This window comes from Thamnophis sirtalis, unplaced genomic scaffold (assembly GCF_051295495.1).
Source record: "Thamnophis sirtalis isolate CommonGarterSnake01/CBP01778 unplaced genomic scaffold, rThaSir2_p1.2 scaffold_13, whole genome shotgun sequence".
NCBI lineage: Eukaryota > Metazoa > Chordata > Lepidosauria > Squamata > Natricidae > Thamnophis > Thamnophis sirtalis.
In genome coordinates, this window is record NW_028261393.1 from 9370803 (window position 1) to 9376851 (window position 6049).

The window sequence follows — 6049 nt, forward strand, 5'->3', positions numbered from 1 at the left end:
ACATGTGAGATATACACTTTCCTTATCAGAACACGGACTGACATGGATGTTCTGAAACATGTTGTTACATTCTCTTTTCCAAAACAGAATGACGTGACACAATGTGACACAACTCTCTGCCAAATCAAATTGGATTGTGAGCAAGTCAGGAGCAAGTCAGGAAGATGTAAAAGTGAATCACGTCTTCATATTTATTACCAGATGAGATTCTACAAAGAGAACCAGGTGTAAAAATGTGGGTCTTGGGGAACCATAGAGGATTCTATGGTAAACAGAATGGTGTGTTCATATGAATTGTAATACTCTGCTCCTGAAAGGTATATCATCAGAGACTTATGATGACACTGAAATCATGATATTCATGGCATGATATCATCACAAAAGAAATATCTACTTACGTCTCAAAGGGGACACAAATCCTAGTGACTGCAGGATGACAATCTCATGCACACGTCGTAATTTGTCCCCATTTCCTACAGGAACACTCATGGATGAGATCTAATCCCTGCCTTTGCTACTCATTCCCCAGGGAAAACATCACCCCAATTTGGCAATGGGTGTTTTTTTTAAAAATAGATAAATTGTTTCAGAAAGGAAAGGTGAAGCAGATGAAACGTTTTGGCCTTGCCTGTTCTGTTTATGCTCTGGGGACTCTGGAGTTGCTTTCTGGGAGATGTAGAATCACAAACGGGATGCTTTCTTGAAAGCAAGAAGAATATCACTTGACACAAAGTCAGATAAAGAAGAAAGAGCTACTTACCACCATTTTAACCATGTCATTTGGTTCCAAACAATTCTGTAATGGAAGGAAACACATCAAATTTTATTCTGACCTGAAAACTTCCATGATCTCTCTATCCATGCAACCACCATCATCTTAATATATCTTATGCATGAATTGCTGTTTTTCCCTCCACTTAGAAAACACACATTTCTTATCACAACAGGGAGTGCTCAATCCCAAACCTTTTTTTAAATATTCAGTGTTATGAGGTTTCTTTTTTCCTTTTCTTTCTTTTTTCAGTTTTCTTCCACATTCACAGTATCAAAATGTACATTGAAAAAACTAAAGAACGAGGGCTGTATCTATGCATGAATAGCTAAGATGATTGCTAAGAAAAACAGTCATGGCACTTGAGGGTAACACTCTTTTGAAAATATTGTCCTACATGTCCATATTTTATACCCACATCTAGATTCACTAGATTCACTTCACTTATACATGTAAGACATCCTTATGATGGAATGTTTTCTTTACTCTGCTTCTTAGAAATTCTGTATATATCCCTACAGCACAGAGTGCAGTCTACATGTGCTTTTCTGTTGGACTGCAACAAGGAAGCAGCACACCTACTATAAGGAAAAGTAATAGAGTATACCATGAATGCAACTACAAATATATAAACACCATCATTTATTGACTGTCTTCTATTTTTGAACAACTACAGCGATAGATAGATAGATAGATAGATAGATAGATAGATAGATAGATAGATAGAATATATATGCATGCATGTATGACTAAATACTGCTGTAATTGTTCAAAAATACATTCCAACAGCTTCATGTAAGGCCTCTCTCTTCTATCTCATCTGCCTTCTCCTCCCCAAACTAAATTCAAATGTGAAGTAGACATATATTAAACATGCATCCAACTGTTGCAAGAATATCAGCTCAGATTCAGAGCATTGCTAATCAGAAAAAGGTTCCATGAGATTTAGGCCATTAGCTAAAGCCCTTATTTTAACATTCAACCCACTCCTATCCATCAAAGTTTGTATTGTTGGACTTGTTCTTTTTAAAGAATGAGATGACCAACACAGCTTTCATCATAAAATAACTAGCCTCCTAAGTATATGACATGGGGATATATCTCACTGCTTTGTATAGAAATACTAAATTTTGGTGGGGGTGGAGTAGAATCTAAAAAAGGCTGCTTCATTGCATTTAAGAAAGATATTTCACAGAAAAGAGAGAATAGTTACTTACAATTACTTTTAACATATCTTCATCAGAAAATTTGTTCTACAATGGAAACAAAGAACATCAGCTCTGTTCTTACATGACACCGTATATGAATTTTCCAACTGTACTATCTCTGCCATTTTATGTATCATAAATATGAATCCTTTCTTTCCTCAGATAGAAAACATATATTACTTATTGCAGCAGGAAAAGGTTTGGGACCAAAATGACATATATGAATTAATAGAATTCCGAGGCCCCTTGTCCTTTTCTTTCCCTTTTCAATATTCTTCCATATTCACACATCTACAAGATGCACAGAGAAACCTAAATCAAAATGTGTGTATGCAAGATATGCATGAACACAAAAGAAGATTTCAGAGAGGTCTTTTAATATACTTATCTTTTGGGATTAAAGCTCTTTGGGAATATGGACTGCAGGCCTTCATTTCATATGCCAACCTACATTCATGCTTTTTACCTAACCATGTCAATAAAAGTCCTAGCAGCTGTGAGAGGGAGGAGCCAACGCCGCGATGACACATCGCACGGACCCGACAGTCCGGGTCCGTCAATGAAACTTGTCTTTGGACAGTCCAGTAGGACCTAAACCATCCCGAAGAGACGGTGACAGGGAAGCCAAAGCTTTGCTGGTCACAGGGACATCGCAAAGTCCCTGTTTGACCCAAGGGTAGTGCTTCCAACTGAGGACAAACAGGCAGCCCCTAGGCTGGCATAGTTGGAGACGGCTCCTGAAGGAAGAGACGAAGCAAAAGCATTCCATTTGATGAGGTTTTTTTTTCTTTTTTTACTTTCAGAAGATTTGTGTTAAGAAACTTTTTTTCTTAAAATAAATAATAACAACTAGTCCTCAAAGTAAGAATAAAGCGGTGAATTTGACACTTATTGGACTGCTATTAGAAGATTTCCTGCTTTAGTTAGCAACGATGTTTTGTGGATTGAAGTAATTGCAACATTTCCTGTCTCCCTGCTTGTAATCTATGGACTGATCTTTTTTTTTTTTTGATTTTTTCCTTTTTACTACCCTATTTTTTTTGTTGTTGGCTAAATTAAACTTCTTCTCTTACTTCAACAAATTTTTCCTTCTATTGGTTAAAACTATATGAAAGATATTTAAGGCAAAAAAATAACAATTGACTAATTATTGAATCTGCCACCTGGAAGCCAAAGTCTGAACTTTGTTTCTGTTTTGGATACAATGTATCCTTTGTTCTGCTTCACTTGGTTTCACTGACCTTGCAATGGAAGGGTTTGGAATTCGCTTATAAAACCTGATAAGACTTAAAGCACGAAACCTGTTTTGTTAATGCTTCTGGTAAATATTTTGGCAAGAGAAGGAAAAGACAAGCAAGAATAAAAACCCTCCTATTTTAAAAACTTTGAAAGAACTGGTGTTTAAGATTTAATATAAATACAGAAACATTTCCTAAAATTTTGACAGGCTAGAGTGGCAGATTCCTTTTCCTATTTTTTCCTTTATATTTCTTTGCATTTGGAAAAATGGATCAATATTCAGAGGAAGAAAATCTAATAATCCAAAACATCCTGGCTGGACTTCAAAATATTGCAGAAGGACTTAAGAGATTTGACAAGAAATGGGACAGTTTATGGGGTGCTACAGTTAAAGAGGAGGGGGGTGGAGCCCCAGAGATCAAAGAAGAGAATGGAAACATAGAAAATAAAGATAAGATGTCAGATGAATCCATCAATGGACCAAATACGAGCGAAAGTAAAAAGAAGAGAAGCTGGAAAAGTGTTTTTGACAACTTGGAGCCTTTCTTTCAACTTCAAGATGCAAGAGGGAAAAAAAGAGTGAAAAAGATGGAATTAAGAAGACAAATATATCCAGAAACAAGTTTGATAACCAAAGCTAAGCCTACGTTAATAACAATTAAAGAGCAACGAAACTACATAAAAGGTCCTTTAAGCTACAGAGTGCAGAGAGAAATGTTAAACGCTGAAAAGATTCTAATAAGAGAAATGACACAACTGCTGGCGAGAGAGAAAGGATTATTTTGCTACTGGAAAAACACTGGCTGATAATGCCAATTGATGATAAAAATTAGCTATTTTTTGATGGTTAATAAGTAGGGATTTTAGTATTTTGTAGACTCTTATAGATTATCATTGAATGTTTATTCACTAACATGATATTAACAATGAAAGGATAACCTTAATTAGGATAAATAACCAGGCCGCAAATTGCAACTGAGATTTGGTGAAATGCTAAAGCCTATAAATTTGTGCTTTAGACCTTGTTATGAAGCTATAAATAATTTGGATTAGAATAAGAGGTGATGTGATGTAAATAGCAAACAATTGTTTTCTCTTTTTTTTCTTCGCTGTATTTTTCTAATTACAATAATAAAAGGGAATGTTAATGCATACCTTGGAGATTATCAACTAGAAATTTTAATTTGGATTAGAAATGGCAAACAATTGGGGTTTTTTTCTTTCTGTCTTTTAACTATAAAAACAAAAGGGAAGGTTAACATATACTTTGGTCCTTATCAACTAGAAATGTCAACATTTTTCTTTTTCTCTTTAGATTGTCTTAGATTTTAAATGGTCATTTTGTTAACACGTATTAATAGATTGTTGTTTAGAGATTGTTGCTTTTTGCGTCTGTGGAGAGAAGAGGAGAGAAAAATGGAAATAACCCCTAGTTAACTATAATAATAATAAAGATATGTTAGAGAGAGGAAATGTTAGATGTCCTACTAATTGACTTTTTTTTTCTTAGAATATGTTATAAAGATATAAAGACATGGCAGATTGCCTGGAACTGGGGGAAGGGAAAAAAATGCCAGCAGGTGGCTGTGTTTTTGAAATCTTAACTAAATGAAAATTGTGGTATGGTGATAGTAAAATATATAAATTTTTAACATATACAATTTAAACTGAATGGAATATATGTGATTGTGGGCAGAATGCATGAAATGTACTTGTGACCAATGGATACGCTTTCTACAAGATGTAATGAAAGATGATGCTTTTCTTTTTGTGTTTTTTCTGTAATAAAACTAATAAAAACTTTTTATTAAAAAAAAAGTCCTAGCAGCTGTATTGACACAACAAAACAATCTTGGATGTTTGTAACCTTGGTTAGATTTTTTTATACATTGTTATGTGGTATACTGAGTTGGGTTATTTCATCATTTTAGCATTTAGTGTATCACGCAAACTATAGAAAGAGGATTGAATTAGTAGCCAGGATATATGCTTTCCATTAATAACACTAAGCAGCTAAGTAAGTAAACTTGAGAATGACTTTGAATTTATGAAATATTTTGGATCATTTGAAAAATCTCTTTCTGGGTCTGCCAGATGTCCTAATCAAACACACCCGGGAATAAAATTTGGTCTATGTGGATATTTGGGTGGTTTAGGGGCAGGGAATTTTTGTTCAGTGGGGGTGTTTGGGGATTGTCATGTGTGTTGGGCCTGGTCTCTGGGTGTTGTATGAATTTTTAATTGTATGGGTATACTGTGTATATACATACAATGACAAAAAAATAATTCGAAAAGGAGGTGAGGAAATCTATATTACAAGCAAAAATGCATTTGATGCAGGAAATATTTCTTTCATTTCTTAAATTTGTTTTCTGCCCATCTTACCCCAAAGAGATGAGTCACAACCATTAGGGACAGAAACTACTACTAGACTAGTGTTTCTCAATCTCAGCAACTTTAATCTATGTGGACTCTGACTTCCAGAATTCCCCAGATACTATGCTTTAAGATGTGTGGATTCCAATAACTTCCATTTGGTGGCTGGAGGGTGTTAAACTACACACAGCTTAAAAGTTGCTAAGGTTGACCCACACTTCACTGGGCAACCTCTCCATATGCTCCTTCTCCTTGGCCCCCTGGAAAGAATCCAAAGTAAATTTCCAATACATACCCCAGAGAGAGTGTGTTTAGCTAGAACTCCATGTTTTCAGAACATAGCAGCTGCATTTTCAACCCATGCCTATGTTACTGCTTTGCATGTAACTCCTAAATTTGTGGGGCATGGGCAACCATAATCAGAATCAATCTTTATTACAGTCGACCATTAAAA